Source organism: Triturus cristatus, chromosome 4_2 (genome assembly GCF_964204655.1).
Source record: "Triturus cristatus chromosome 4_2, aTriCri1.1, whole genome shotgun sequence".
NCBI classification, from domain to species: Eukaryota; Metazoa; Chordata; class Amphibia; order Caudata; family Salamandridae; genus Triturus; species Triturus cristatus.
Genome location: NC_140586.1, coordinates 307,935,127 through 307,951,698, shown reverse-complemented (window position 1 = coordinate 307,951,698; position 16,572 = coordinate 307,935,127). Strand labels below are relative to the sequence as shown.

General features: G+C 45.7%; 1 protein-coding gene across 2 annotated transcripts in view; it reads left to right on the top strand.

Annotated features, from left to right (window-relative positions):
• The window catches only part of ANKRD45 (ankyrin repeat domain 45), a 241,976-nt gene that overhangs the window by 220,385 nt on the left and 5,019 nt on the right, over positions 1–16,572 (top strand). The window lies entirely within an intron of this gene.

The window sequence follows — 16,572 nt, the reverse complement described above, 5'->3', positions numbered from 1 at the left end:
ATGTCCCATAATGCATTGGTATAACAGGCGAGAAGGCAATAACGATTTCAGGGCCATACTCCCTGCCAAGAAGGCTTTGTTGCACCAAGTGTTTAGCCATGCAACAGTTGATGTTGTTGCACCAAGGATATTGTGCTGGATAACTAAACACTTATAAGGTCCCAAAGGCGAGACCTATTGGCTATGCCAATGCTTGTTTTTAAGATCGGATCACCGCATATTTGAACAGCGGCAAGCGACTGCATTAGAAAACTGTTTCACACCTCAGGGGACCTTTACAGAGGACATGTGGGTTGTTTTTACCGCTGCCAACCCTAACAGCCTTGTGCAATGATAAATAACTGTGAAACAATTATTTCACTAGAGAACTTCCTCCAGAATCCTTCTCATGGGCCTTCTTCCGGTGACAGCCACATTTATTAAATGGTTGGAGTTAGTAGATATCTCCATATCCCCAAGGAATAACTTTTCCGGGCCGGGGATGGATCTGCTTTCATCGGTTACGGCTTCAGGTGGAACAGCCCTATTGATTCAATAAAATTAAAAGACTAAGGGCCAGATGTAGGTGGCCAAATAGCGATCGGTAACGCTGAAATTAGCAGAATTTCAGCGTTTGAGATCTCTATTTGGCTGCGAGCAATGTAGGTGAGTTCAAACCTACTAGCAAAATAAGGAATCGCAAAATTGCGATTCCTTATTTTGCTCTTGCTTTTAAGGAATCGGAAATTGCGATTCCTTAAATGCAGTGTAAGAAGCACAAAAGAAAGTGCACTTTAGCCTTAAGGAATCGCTAATTACCACCAACTTCAAGTTGGTGGTAATGAGCTATTTCCTTTAAAAAAGCACTTTTTTGCTTTTTTTAAAGTGCCTTGTGGCACACATTCATGCCCTTTTGACACCCTGGCACCCTTGAAATAGCGCCCACTATTTGCCACTCTTTAATAGCGAATCTCTAATAGTGAATATCTTCCCATTCATTCCTATGGGCCTCCTAGCTCATAGGAATGAATGGGTAGGTATTCCTTATTAGCTAATCTCAATTTGCGATTCGTTATTAAGGAATGGTAAGGAATCGCTAATATTTTAGCGATTCCTACCTACATTCAATTTTGCGAGTCCTTAATAGCGAATCGGTAAAATTCGCTATTAAGGATTCGCAAATTTGATTTTACCTACATCTGGCCCTAAAGCACATAACATGTTAATTTGTTAACAGTAATCCCCAGGACTGGAACAATCTGCTAACTCTGTAAGAAACAAGGAAACCGAACTGGCCCTGTGTTCAGACAGCTGGCTGATGGGCGTCAGACGTGCATGGGTCGGGATGAAGGTTACTTCAAACTGCAAAAACCGCTTTGACCGTGTCTTACATCAGTCAGTCAGTCAGTCAGTCATAGTACTTTATTTCGATAAATCAATATCATAAAAAGACAAGGGAACACAATATATACACTCAGTCAAAAGATACAATTGATACAAAATAGGTGCATTCAATCATTATATACATATAAATAATACAAAAATAAATACATTCTATAACATTCAATCATAAATATACATTAAAAAGAGGTCAGTTAAGATAAAATGAACTATACACAACATTTACATAAAATCAATATAAAAAACCTTGCATAGAATAATCACTAACAATGGGCAAGATACAGTTCAACTTATTTAGGGACCCAGGTTCGAGAGGATGTCAAACGACAACCTTTTCTTGACTCTGATAGCCCCCACTAAAAAATTAGCAACATGGAAAGTTATCCTTGGGGTCTGTAATAACTGTAAAAATAGAAGTGCTGGCTTGACCTGTATAAACCCAGCCTCTTTAAGGATCGGAATCAAATATTGCCTTCTTAAGGCCGAAAAGTGGTCACAGAACATCAGAAAATGCAAAGTTTTCTGAGTCGAAGTTGTCACAATTACATGGCGGAGCGTTTTCGGGAGAACACCAAGTCGGAAAATGACCCAAAGATAAATGGATCAGGTTCAACCGAAAACGGGTTAAGAGAAAGCGATGATAAGGCAAGTTAACGATAGTTAAATATGGTTCCGGGCCAGGGTGAGTACACAGAATAATGCCCGCCCTTGCCATAGGTTTCTCAAGTTCTATTTGTTCCCTGTCTGATTGTAACATATCTCCCATCAGGCCTTTAATCTGGACTAAATCTTTTACAGTTATTGTAGACGGAGATGAGTAGAGGTCTGGTCTCCCTAACTTGAAGAGACTGTTTTTAATATAGGCTAGCCACGGTATTTTGCGTGCTCTATCTAGCTGCATGCAGTCTTTTAGGATAGTGTGGTTGAGGGGAATTTCCTGGTTCAGCCAGATCCTAAACCAGGCCAGAACAGGGGCCATTTTAACCAGGTCTGAAATATATCCCATGCCAAGTTCAGAGTGTACAATGTAAGTGGAAGTTGACTGGGGTACGGAAAGAACTGATCTTAAAAATGTATTTTCAGTGATCTGAATACTTTCCGTCGAGCAATTACCCCAAATAGCACTGCCATATGTAGCAACATCTATACTTTTGGCTTTATATATTTTTAGCAGAGTGACTATTGGTCTTGCTCCTAATTTTTTTATAAAGCTCTGGAGGGCAGAAGAAGATCTGGCGAGAGCAATATTTCTATTTTTTATGTTGGGACCCCAAGTACCTTTCTCGTCAAACGTTATCCCTAAATACGGAAAGGTGGCTACTCTACAAAGCTCTTGTTTCCCACATGTGAATGTTTTTGTTAGCTTGTTTTTCGTACCCTTACCCATGATCATGATTTGCGATTTTTTGACATTGATCTTTAGGTCCAGAGTACTCATAAAGGCTTCAAAAGCGTTCAATAGCCTTTGAAGGCCCACACCAGTACGTGAGAGCAAAACAGCGTCGTCCGCGTATAGGAGAACTGGGATACCAAGTTCACCTATACGCGGGACATCGAGGGTTGCCGCTTTGAGGGAGGGTTCCAAGGCGTTTATGTAGACTGTGAAGAGGAGGGGTGCCAAGATACACCCCTGCCTCACCCCTCTTTCTGACTTAAAGTGGCTAGTACAGCGCCCTTCCGAGGTAACTCTAACCGCAGCTGTTAGGTTAGAATGGAGGTCAGCTAAAAGACAAACGAGAGCCCTGTCCAGTCCTATGTTAAGCAGGATATTCCACAATTTAGAGCGATTAACAAGATCGAAGGCTGACGAGAGGTCCATGAACCCCAGGTACATGAACCCGTCTCTGGCCTTCGTATATTTTTCGACCAATAGATGTAAGTTGAGACTTTGATCGCTAGTGCTCCTTTTAGGTCTAAAACCATACTGGACGTTGGATAGTACCCCTTTCTCAGTGATCCAATCGTTCAGCCTTGATAGGATAACCCTACCCAATATCTTCACCGATGAGTCGATTAAAGAAATCGGTCTGTAACAGGATGGATCTTGCCTGTTGCCCTTTTTGAAGACCGGTATGATAATCGTTTTTTTCCATGAATCCGGAATTTTGTCGGTGGTAAGAACATTAAAAACATTACATAGGGTTTTGGACCAAAACTTGGGTGCATATTTAAAAACGTCCCCTGGAACCCCATATGGGCCTGGGGCTTTATTTTTCGGAGTCAATTCAATTGCCCGTTCCACTTCTACCGGTACAAAAGTAACGGTGTGCTTAGCAGAACACAGATCCCCTTGTTCCGCTTCTGTAGGGGCAACGATAGTATCAGTGCCAATGGAATCTGTGTAGATCTCACTAAAGTGTTTGATCCAGCCCTCATCGGGGATATTAGCCTCAAGAGGGGTGTGTGGATCCTCTAAAAAAAGTGGCTGATTTATAGTTTTCCAAAAAAGGCCACTGTTTTTTAATGTTTCTGGATGCAATAGCTGCGCTAAAGCATTGTCTTTTAAAACCCTCTTTCTTTCTATAATTGTTTTTTTATATATAGACCTTGCACTCACTATGTCCGCGCGAATTTTGGGAGTGGCCTTCAGGGCTTTTAATAGATCCCCATGGGCTTTAGAACATTTCTTGTCAAACCATCTTTTTCCCACGGACACCTTCGGGCTAGGTTTTACCTGGAGGCTACGGTCGATTTCTATGCAAATGTTATCAAAGGCTGCTATGACCTCGTTGCATTCAGTTCTATTTGATAGACATATTTCAACTTCATCCTCGGTCCTATGCAACACCTCCTTTAAAAAGGTTTCAGGAACTATTTTTGCCCATTTCAACCTGCGGTTTTGATCTTTTACCACAAGATTTGCTCCCCCTCTAACTTTAGCTGATTTAAGGGAGAATACATTGGCAAGCAATAATTCTAGAAGAACAGGATTATGGTCACTAAAAACTGATACCTCTGTATAATATTTAATAACATTGCTCAACAAACAAGAAGTCAAAAATATATAATCTATAATGGTGCCCTTGTCATTTCCTTTAAATGAAGGGGTTCTATTGTTTCCATCCCCACAGGCTGATTCGTATAGGTTCCATCTAGCTAAAAAAATGTCAAGAAGTTCACCACGCCTGGTGTGCTCTAAATGCACTAGAGAGGAGAAGGGGGGGACATCAGCATCCTGACTAGTACATAATAAAGGGCATAGATGTATATTAAAATCCCCTAGTAATATTAATTCATAGGTGTGTACATTAGTACTATAGGCTGACAAGAATTTATCCAGTACTTCTAGATTATAACTGGTGCAATCATTGGCATTAGAATTATAAAAATTAACGAAAAGAATCTTAGCCTTTTCTTGCGAGGCAAGTTCAACGATCAGACAATTTTCAGAGCCAGATAAACATTGAGTAAGTATCCCTTTTATGTCTAGTTTAAATAAACTTAACAGGCCCCCCTTAGGTCGTCCAGCCACACTGCTAATAGCTGGAATACAAAAGTAGCTATAGCCATCCAAGGTGAAGCTATTCGTCAAATCCCATGTCTCTTGTAGAGCGATGATGTCAAAGGCTTTAAGTGACATAGCCATTCCGGGTTCCCCATTTTGTTCTTTATGCCAGCAATGTTCCAGGTGGCGATTTTGAGAAATGGGGCTAATGACTCGGAAGGCTTCCTAGTGGCATCAGGGAGTCAATCGTTTTCCTCCAATGAGGATAGGGCAGAGTAACGGTTAGAGAGGGGAAAAATGTAATCCCACTGACAGCTTGCTGGCTGATGGCCATAAAAATCCCCACCATTTGGATACATAGGTACTCTCAATGGCATATTAGTAGGACGGCCGACCAATCCCCTAGTAGTGCCATTTCCACGATGCTCGGGCTGTTGGGGCAATCGATGTTGAGTGCTGGTCAGGTGACTATAGAAATATCCAAGAGGTCTAACAGAAACTGAGTTGTCCTGGTTGGGTAAGGAGGCAGCTCTTAGGAGGACGGTGGCCACATGTTGTGGATGTTTGAAATTGACTATGATGCAGTCCCCTCTTGAGATTTTCCTTCCGCACCCAATCCAGCCTACTCTACGAGTGGATATTATGTCATTTGAAAAAGCCAGCGGGAAACCACAGTTCTTGTTCAGCCAAGCAAGTGTTTTGTTTTTTAAAGCATCGTGGGTTTCCTGCCTAGAGTTAGACATACAGGAGTCAACCTCAGGGATGTTAACCAATACCACTGTGTAAGGAACACACTGTGGTGGGAGGTTGACAGTATTATTTCTCCTATAATTGAAGATCCCCGAAGCTTCATCCTCAACTGAGTTCTTCTGGGTGTTCTGGTAACTTTTTTGTGCTAAATGTAGTTGTCGTGAAGTAGGTGCTAAAACAGATGGGGTAGCCACTGATGGTTGTGGTGATGAAGTGGTTAGCAAGGCATTTACAGGCCGACGTGTCTGAGTACTACCCCCAGGGCCCCCAGGACCATCCTCCCTGGTGTTGACAGAAGGGTGTAAAATAGGTTCCGATAAGCTATGGCCCGAGGAGCCCGGTAGATCGGGTTGAGGGGTTATCAGAGAGGGAGGCCGGGTCAAATGGGGATCCAAGAGACCTTTCAGTCTGTTTACCTCTAATGAGACTAGATCTAACTTCGCCAACAAAGGGCTGATCAGTGCCTCTAGTTTGGACTCTATAATAGAAGCCAAGTGATCTATAAGAGCTGGGTGGAGAGTACTCCCCTCAGCTTTATTAGTGGACTCTAGGGCATCATTTAATGACTCTGGGGTAACCCCCCTGCTTGATTGTACTGAACCTTGTTTTTTAGACTTTCGGATTACCACCCTCTTCGCTGGAGCCTTCCTGCATGCACGCACCATTCTCTGCGTGGGAGATGGAGTTTGAATAACCTTTGAACAAGATACTAGACTCTGGGTGGAACTAGAGTCATTTAAAGTTACATGCTCATCCATACTTTCAACATTTACCAGGTCATTAGTTACATCTGTGTTAACGTCTACAATGTTGATGTTATCGCAGCTAATTTCTGAAAGAGGTAGTTTAGTGTTAGGGATGGTTGACCTTATTGGTGACGTTTCTGGACTCAGTCTACCGAAGGAGAGTCTCCTGTCTTTGTTGATCTTGTTTACCACTTTGACAAGATAATTGTCCATGGTCCTGTTCACACATGTGGCGGGTGGTTTGATAGACCTGGGCTTCGACATCAAATCAAATAGGCGTCTGTTATAATCCTACAGGTAAGTAATGTGACAGTGTCTTCACCTGGTGTTAAGTGCTATCATTCAATCAGTGTACCCTACTAAGAACTGCATGAACCAAGGCTACACCACTGGTCTATGGAGTAGCTTACTTACTAGTCCAGATCCCAATATCCAGGGACGAGATCCGTGGCCCTGCCCGGCCTCCTTCGGCCTCGGACGGCCACAGACGGCCCGCCCTCTGCCCGGGCTCAGCCCGACGTCGCCCACGCGCGTCCCGCGACGCGGAGGGAGCCTCGGTATATGTAGCGCCTCCGGGCGCGTTGTCCGGCGGAAGTGGGCGGAGCAGAGGAGAATGCTGGGGCCTGTAGTTCCACCCTACTGCGGCCTCAGGTGACAGGGGGCGGCGGGGGAAACAAACGACCACAAAGGTGTAGAGGCTGCAGACTCCTCGCGGGTGCCCAGGATGCCAGGTAGGTGCAGCGCTATGTTAGGGATGACAGGCTTCGTTGCGAGGTCTTACATCAAAAAGCTTATATTTTATATTACCCATAATTCTCAGCTGCATATTAGTTTTATTTCTTTCAGTGAGTAACACGGTACCTTCTGCTTGTCTGCCCCAAAAGGCTTCTTCTTGCATTACAGGACTCTGCAATTAATTATTAAGTTCTTTGAGGGCTCCGTATTCAAATAAATAAGGTTGCGTGACTTTCAGAAGGAACAGAACCTTCCCTTTGCTGTGATGTCCTTACAATGTAAAGCTTGAGAAGTGTGCACTGTATAGATATTCAATATATGGATCCTCAGTTCTTTTCGCAATGCAAAGGTTGTGCTAAAGAATAATAGCCCGCAATAAATGTATACATTTCTACTTCGCATATCAGGCCTGTCCTTACATAATAAGTAACCCGTGACAAGTTATTGCTGACAGGACTAGCAGAAACGGTATAAACGCCCATTATCTCATGGGTGAGAATATGTTGATTCTATATAATGCTCTCTCTTTGGGCCGCTAAGAGGATGCCAGCAGGCAATAGGTGACACTTTGAATGAATTAATGAATGAATGATGCGCATTTGTAGAGCGCGCGGCTACTTAACAAATGTCCCGGCGCTAATAGTCTCCGACTGACAGACCAAACGGCCACTCTTACCCATGGAAGAACCAGGTTTTAAGACGTTTCACCCACTGTCTTGGTGAAGTGGAGTCCTCACACCGCGCACTTGCTGCACTATTGATACCTACACGCCCCTGCTTAAGGGCCTACCCTCGACTGTGGACCCTGCAGATTTGTGAAGTGGTCAGTCCCAGTGAAACCTTAAGGGCCCCTCACGAAGAATCGTGTAGGGAGTGAGTCTTCGTTGCACATGCCTCTGTTGGTTGGTGCATCCCTACCTACATCACTGAGTTCAGTTGTTTCCGCTCTGCACCAGTGCTGCAGGAGTTGGAGGTAAAGGTGCCTTGTCCATTTGTAGCAGTCTTCTCTGTCGCTAGGTGCTCTATTTGCCTTCTTCCAGTCATACAATATCTAAACACTAGTGAAACAAAATTAGTGCCGTGCTGCCTGGCACGGAAGTGGTACCAGGTGCCCACCCAGCACCTCACTCCCAGATCCTGTTTTCCTGAACACAAACCTTTTGACTTGTTACAGACAGACTTTCTAAGTCTCTAATCTACCCCTTGCGACTTCACGGAAAACCGGTCTCTTCTTCTCTACACAGACAGGATGTGGCTTGATGGCTAGAGCGGGGGGCCAGGTTTGAGTCTAATGGGAGGCTCAAACACCCTGTGATTCTGGACAAATCACTTAATCTCCCCGTGCCTACAAAAGAACTGTGTCCCTCTGTAATGCAATTGACGCTCAGGTAAAGCGCTCGGATAGTCGAGTTTGCGCTGTATAAAACTGCAACAAAACAAAAAAAACTCCCTCGCTCTGGCATACGCGTAGTCACCCCCTGAAACACAGACAAACTCCACAGCCCTACAAACACACCGCTAAAGGGGCATGTACCGCACCTGTCCAGCAACGAATAACACACAGGTAACGGGCTCACTCTCAACTGATGCCCGCCCGCTCATCTCTTTTCCTTAGCCCCCCTCTCTGCCCGATGTCCCATCTGCTGGGGCCCCTCAGCAACACTCTCCTCTCCCTTTCTCCCATCCTTCCGGCGCTAGACCACTCACCCCATCCGGGCCCGGTCGGATTCGCGTGAATAGGTTGGCCGTGCCAGCCTCGCACCCGCAAACAAACGCTGGCGTCGTTCTCCACAATGCTCCGGTGCCCCCTAATTATGATGAATTGCCTCTGACCACCGGCACCACTTTGCCCCGAACACCCAGATATCTGCCAGCACAGAGATGCCACTCGCCACACCACTACCTCTGCCACACGCCCCGTACTCCCGTCTCTCCTGGTTGTACTTGCAAAGATCTAAACAGAGGATTAACATCCCTTGCCTACACACTGCCACCCCGACTATGGGCAACATCAAATCCCTGTACGGCATTTATGTTGTATATAAAAAAGTGTAGAAACTTCAACTTTGACTCAGGAGCGTACCGCCGACGCAGCCACGCGCCAAAGTTGTGAAACGTGCCTGGTCTTCGTTCATTTACATCATGTGCTTCTTCCACCACCCCGCACTTCATCTCTTCGTCGCAGTCGTCTCGCAGGTTCTGTTTCGGCATTGCCTTCTTTCTTTCTTCTTGTTTTCCCTAAACCCCATTTCTCCCTTTCAGTCTTCTATCTTCGCTCTGGGTGAATAAGTAAATCCCCGTACCACAAAATGTGTGCATGTGGTCAACGGCTATAAACACCAGTACAAATAAAGCACAACCTATTAGCTTCCTCTACCAGGCAGCGCCATGTCCCAGACCCGATATTATTGCCCAGCTCTGTTCACTTTTTTACTGAAATTTCGACAGGCGGGCACTGCTAGGTGGGCCACTTTTAAAACTGCAAATATGCGGGTTTTCCTGGGTCCCGCCATGGCCCACGGGACCAAAAAAACAAGCGTGCGTGCCTCGCGCTAAAAGTGGGAGGGTTGAGGGGAGTGCTGCCGAGAGCACACAGAGCATTTCCCTTGCGGAAGCGAGCCAGGGGCACCATGTGTTTGCAAGTTAATTACAAACATATGGTGTCAAAGCTCGCTCCCGCAAGGGAATCGCCAAACGTGCATGCGTTGCCATTGAAAGCAATGCACCGCGTGCACGTTTTTGGCACACAGACTGAATCGATGGCTAAAGGTCTTTTCCTATGCAACGCATGCGCGCTGCGTAGGCAAGACATAAAAAGGAACAAAATTTGAAGTGCCGAGGTGGGTGCTTTATGGCCTTAGAGGCATCCTCTGTTGTCAGGCGCCGACTGAGTCCAGTACTCTCTAACAGCAGCATCGTGACTTTGAAGTTTTCCAGATCCAGTCTGATGCCTTGGGTTACTCTACAGGTGAGGAGTCTGCAGGTAAAAGTATTAGAAGCGTTTGTATTTCAAGAAGTTTAAGACTGTGCCATTTTCTTTCCTATGGAGGGCCGGGACACCATACTGGGCAGCTGATGCGCTATACAAATGCAATTCATTCAGTCATTCCTAAAGTCATTTAAGTTGCATTTTCCTTGATATCACACGAGAAGGGAGTTGTGTTTTCCCTCATTATTCATAGTAGAACACTGGAATTTTGAGAACTTTATTGAGAATGGAGTGGGGTCAGGCCAATAATGGCCAGTATAGATCTTCTGTTTCAACATTCTAATTTTTCTTTGTTGCTTCATTTTTAGGTCTCGCTAGCGTTGCAGTGCGAATGCACTGCCATCGCTTTGCGAGGCATGCAGTATACACTATAGTGGGGAAGCATCGTGGAAGCTCCGCCCACTCTCTGGCCCATCTTCTTCATTGGCTTAGGCTATAAATGCTGCCTTTCGAATGGTTTTAAGCTTGTTAGTCCCTCCTCATAACAGCCATGTCAGTCATTTGTGTCCTTCCACGGCTACTGGCCCCTTCACAGCACAGACTACTTTCTTCCCGTGCCCCCCCCTCCTTCAGTCCGATGACTTCTCACCACCCCCCCGCGTCGTCGCCCGCATGCATTGCCATTTGCAAGGCAATAGGTCTCGCGTCAATGCTTGTTTGACTTTGTATAGCCCACACAGGCACGTCGCTGAACTCACTCCACGAATTACAATCTTATTAGGAGGAGCCTGCCCCCGTCCACTTAAGCTTCACTGCCTCCTGTTGCCATTCACCGCTCGGGTGCGAGGCGGCGCCGCGATCCTCGTGGAATTGTAATCTGGTTCCGAGCTCCGGGGGTTGGAGATGTTCTTTGTGGCAATTTCGCCCACACCGAGGGAGCCGGTGGCAAGCTGGGCTCTACAGCCTCCAGCGCTCGTTTCTTGATCCGGTAGACATCTCCGGCTATCAGGAAACAACTCTGCAAGTGAAAATGCTCACCCTGGAGGCCAAAGGGGCAAACACTGGCAAGGTCTGCTCAGCCTTTCACACTTTGTAAGATCGATAACAAATGTCCCATCAAACTGAGAAATCACTACCAATTACAATTGACAGTGCTATGATGTGACAGCTGCAGTTGGAAGCGCTATGTCAGAACACAAACTCTCGTTCTCAGTTTAAAATACACACCTTCTGCCCAGACGTAAACTTTGCGTTTACTGCCTCCACTGACCCGGATAGAGTCCCCTGCCCCCCCCCCTCCCGCCCTACTGGGCCGACTGTGGATAATTCATTGCCCCTCCCCCCCTCCCCCCCACCCCACCCCACCCGTCCGTCGCTAATTCGTACACAGCCAGGATACCTTTCCGAGCCCGCCCTGAACATGGCTGGCCCTCTATTGGGGAGACCAGTGGCGGACCCGCGCGACCCCTTGGTGAACTGAAATGTGGTACGAACGCTGTTTCCAAGTACTTGCACCTGTGTTTGACGTTTTTGGTTTGGCTTGTTGGGGGGTCCTGTTGGGAGAAACATGGTGCTGACTGACACGTCCTTTTTATAGGCTGCTGTAGCGGGTGGTTGACTGCTGCTCATTCGGAGGCGGCTTCATTGACTTTCGCTATCTTTCAATTGTCAGCAGCACTGAGACAAAAGTAAGACCGTTTACTCGCTAGAGATGCACAGTACACACTGCAGATTTTATTGTATCTTAAGTTTACCTCTGAATGATCCACCGGCCGGATGAGGGCCTTAAAGATATTTACATGTAATCTTTGTATAATCTACCAGATAGCGGCCTGCCTCCGGGTTGTTGGCGTGACGCAGTGTACAACATCTGTTTCATTTGTTCATAATAAATGTCTTACAACCAAAAAAAAAAAAAAATACACACCTTGAGAACACTATTTTGGAAGTCTGAGGACAACAATGTCTATTTAGCCAACTTTCAGCGCATTATTTATTTAATTCTTTGGTGCACGGCGCTGCTTGCAGCTGCTCGTGTCTTCGGTGAGTGTTCATATGGCCCACCAGGCTGCTGCCAGTCCACTTAATCTCCCTGAGCCGCCCCGACCCCTAACACCACTTCCCGTCCATCGCAGCTCATTTGCAGTGTCTTCTGTGATCGCTGCACCTCCCCTCTTTTGGGGCGGGGGTTCCAAGCTGCTCATTTTATGTGTTTGTAACATGAAAATTGTCTACAATTTCCTTTTTAATTACATGTTACGCAACGCTCTAAATAGTTAAGAAGTGATGGTTGTGAAGCTAACATTCACTTGTATTGTAAGTCAAAAGACAATATTTTGCTGTATTTGCACAATGAGCACGTTTATGCTGCTTCCCGTTATATTTAGTAATCGACGAGAATGAGGCGCCATCAATGAATGCATTGGCCTCCATCTAGAGCCCAGGAGTATAGAAATACAAAAGGACTCGTCTTACATTGCTGGGTTAGTAATAATCTTGATTAAACCGGCAGCTCCAAATATTAAGCAATAGTGTTTTTTTATGCAAATGCTTCTGATACCTTAATGCCTTTGTTTTATGTGGATTATGGTAGACGGGATGAAAATGAATCAAGTAACTTCGATTTTTCAATAAAATACTGATTTGGAAAACATGTTTTCACTGAAACCGAAAATATTGTTGTCTTTTTTTTTCGTGTTTGAAATGTGATACCGAGCCATAATCATCTCGTAACGTGAGTTGGACTAATGTGGAAATACTTTTTCCCCACAATATGGCACCCACTTCTATGAGGTTTTATAACTCACGACTGCTCTGCTCACAAAAAAGTCCCCTTTCTATGTCCATGACTCAGTATCCCATTTGGCAGCTTCAGACACACAGGAAGGACACAGTTGAACACAGTCTTTTTAGGTCTCGCCTACGCAGCGCGCATGCACTGCATAGGCAAAAAGACCTTTTGGAATGGCTTCGGCATTTCAGCTAAAAACGTGCACGCGTTCCATTGCCTTCAATGGCAACACGTGCACGTCTGGAGATTCACTTGCGGGAGCGAGCGGCGCCATATGGTAGCAATTATCGCTCCTGGCGCCGCTCACTCACGCAAGTGAAACGCTTTCACTTTTGCCGACAAAAGTGCCGCCCCCGAAAACGAGTGCCAGCCCTTATCGTTAATACAGACTAAAATAGCTGCCAGGCGTGCTCTCACAAGCAGCGCATATCCGTCGACACCCGCTGCGCACCAGCTCCAATCAAACCATTTTGTCACCTTTTTACCGTCTTTCTCTACCTCCCTTTGGTGCTTTTCTCTCCCTTGTTCTGAATTAAAGTTGATTGCGGGGGAAACAAAGTGCCGCCCCCCAAAAACGAGTGCCAGCCCTTATCGCTAATACACACTAAAATAGCTGCCAGGCGTGCTCTCACAAGCAGCGCATATCCGTTGACACCCGCTGCACACCAGCTCCAATCAAACCCTGCCTGTATGCATTCTTGATAGTTCTAGAGAAAATACATCTGCTCCAGGGATTTTCTGCAAGAAGGAAAGCACCAAACTGATATGTACAGAACCTATAACATAACCATCAACTCTAAAGGCAATCTTCCCGCCGCAATTTCTAATACAAATGGTGTGTTTTTTACACTACCGATGTGACCGTCTGAGTGCCAAAAGCAACCAAGTGAGCTATGTTTATCCTTAATTCCACCACTGAGTATGTTTCCAATTAGCACACTTTATCCTTTACAAGCAAGTATGATTTTTCACCTGGTATTTCATCGGCAGGATGAGGCCTGCTGCAGCACGACATGCCGTGCATGTGGCAAAGACCCCTGCAGATGGCTCCAAAGCGCCTCCTTTACAGCTGCCAACATCTCAGATTCCTGGCTCCCTTCCAGCAACTGCGCAAGGACAATTACAGGCAATGCTTGTCGGATTAATGTCACCGGAATAATGTTATACATTTTAGGCAAAGGGAGATTGAGGGATTTGGCAAAAATTAAATAAGCGAGGCACCCAGGTTCCTAAACTACATCTTAGCCGCTAGACCATAGCCACCCTCAATAGCATTAACCTTAAACTAGTCAAATTCAGAAACTATCTTGGATACAGCATTATTTTTTCCCCTGACCAGGGCCACTGGAATTATGCGGCAGGGGCGCACCAAGTTATGTGGCAATAAAAGCCAAATTATTTGACATTACACAGCACATTTTTTGATAGTATTACTTCATTATTTTGTAATTCTGTGAAAAAAGCCACGGCTGCATAATTATAGCGGCCCTGCTCATGACCTAAAGTGAGGGTGTTCTCTTCCGGACTAAAACAATCTTAAGGAGTAATTCAACCCGCACCGTAAATTGCGGAAGCAAAAACTCCCCCGTGCAAATTTTTATGCCATGCACCAAATTTAGGGATGTTCGCCAGGACCGTGGACATCTCTTAACATTGTCACAGCAGTGCCTGTCAACATTGTAAAAGTTTGACGGACGCCGCTATCAGGCATGACGGGTGTCCCTTAAACTTTTTCGAAGATTTACATTATTCAAAAACAAACTCCCAAAGCAGGAGTTTGTTTTGAATAATGTAAAACGAATCGCCCCCACCGCATGGGAGTTTATTTTTATTTTTTACTGCCCTTTTCCTCCAGGATTTGCCTAGCACTGACGGACGGACGGACAGTAAAAGAAGTCATCGGAAATGCCCTCTCCAGTCTGCACGTGTGATATAATAAGCGTGATGTATCAATAGCTTCAAAAAGGCTTTGGGACACCCATTGTGATCCGCAATACCTACACCTGGTTGTGGCACTCACAGCTGTGACCTCACACATTCTATCCCATATGATCATTCCCTGTTGAGCTGGAGAACATGGACACACACTCACATATTCATCAAGGGAATGATAGGGCACTACGGAGGTCCTGTAAGAGGCCAAACTCTTTTGTCCAACCTGCGTGCGGTATCGTACATTCCTTTTTCTTCTGTCACATTCTCCTCCTTCCTCCTGAGGTAATTGCTTCTAGAATTGTTTACTACAGTGCTGATTGATTCCCCAGAGCTTTTAGCTGTCAACTGCTGCTTTCGTTGGATGTTGTTGGGTCGCATAATAAAGCACTCCACTCGCTTCTCATGACTGCAGCAACTTATTTACACTGGTGATGACAGCATGCAAAGGCCCAGCACGTCAGCAGAACCTGAACGCTGTTAGAAGGATGAAAAAAAAAAACAGGAGCACATTTGTGAAGAAGCAAGCTGATCATTGAAGGCCATGTGGTGATGATGAACAACAGCGACAACCGCAGTCCACTCGGTGGGATCGCTTGCGTGTGTTCATCACTGGGGCATTTTGAATTTGAAGAAATTCTACTTAGAGGATCACTTGAGAAAGTGGTCACTGAGCATGCTATAAATCAGCATAGGAAGGTCAGGCACTTCTTTACCACCTTTCCAAGTAAAACAATGATTGGCGATAGGACACCTCACTACCGTTCTCCATTCTGTTTTATAATATAATAATGTAGTAACCTCGGAGCATTAGAAATAGCCACAAATCGTTAAACTCTGCAAACATTTACGGGTTTTATATTCAAACCATTGTCACAATGAAAGTTGAGCTTCAGAGTACACACCCTAACTGCAAATGCCTTGCATTAATGGCTGACTCACTCTCACTGACTATCACACTCTCACTGACACCGACACTCTCACTCACACTCTCACTCACACTGACAGACTCTCCCACTCACTCACTGTCTCACTGACTCTCCCACTCTCTCACTCATTCACACACGCTCTCTCACTGACAGACTCTCACTTCACACTGACTCTCTCACTTGCTCACTGACACTCTCACAGACTCACTCGCTCACACTCTCACTCACTCACACTGACTCTCTCACTCACACTGACTCTCACACTGACTCTCTCACTCTCACTGACAGACTCTCTCACTCTCACAGACAGACTCTCTCACTGACTGACTCTCCCACTCTCACTCACGCTCTCTCACTCACAGACTGACTCACTCACTCTCACTCACAGACTCTCACTGACAGACTCTCACCGACTGACTCTCTCACTAACTGACTCTCTCTCACTGACTGACTCACTCACTCTCACTGACATACTGTCACTGATAGACTCTCATTTACAGACTCTCCCACTCTCTCTCACTCACTGACTCTCCCACTCACTGACTGACTCATTCACTCTCACTCACTGACTGACTCACTCTCACTGACAGACTCTCACTGACTCGCCCCCTCTCTCACTAACTGACTCTCCCACTTTCTCTCACTGACTGACAGACTCACTCAGTCTCACTCTGACTGACTCACTATCACTGACTCACTCTGACTGACTCACTATCACTGACAGACTCTCACTGCCACTCTCTCACGCTCTTACTGACTGACTCACTCTCACTGACTGACTCACTCACTGACTCTCCCACTGACTGATCTCTCACTCACTCTCACTGACTAACTGACTGACCTTCACCCTCCTTTTATTTATGCCCCCCCTCCCCCATAACAAACAAAAAAACACAACAAGCAACCATTGGGACAGGCAGATACAAGTTGCCAGC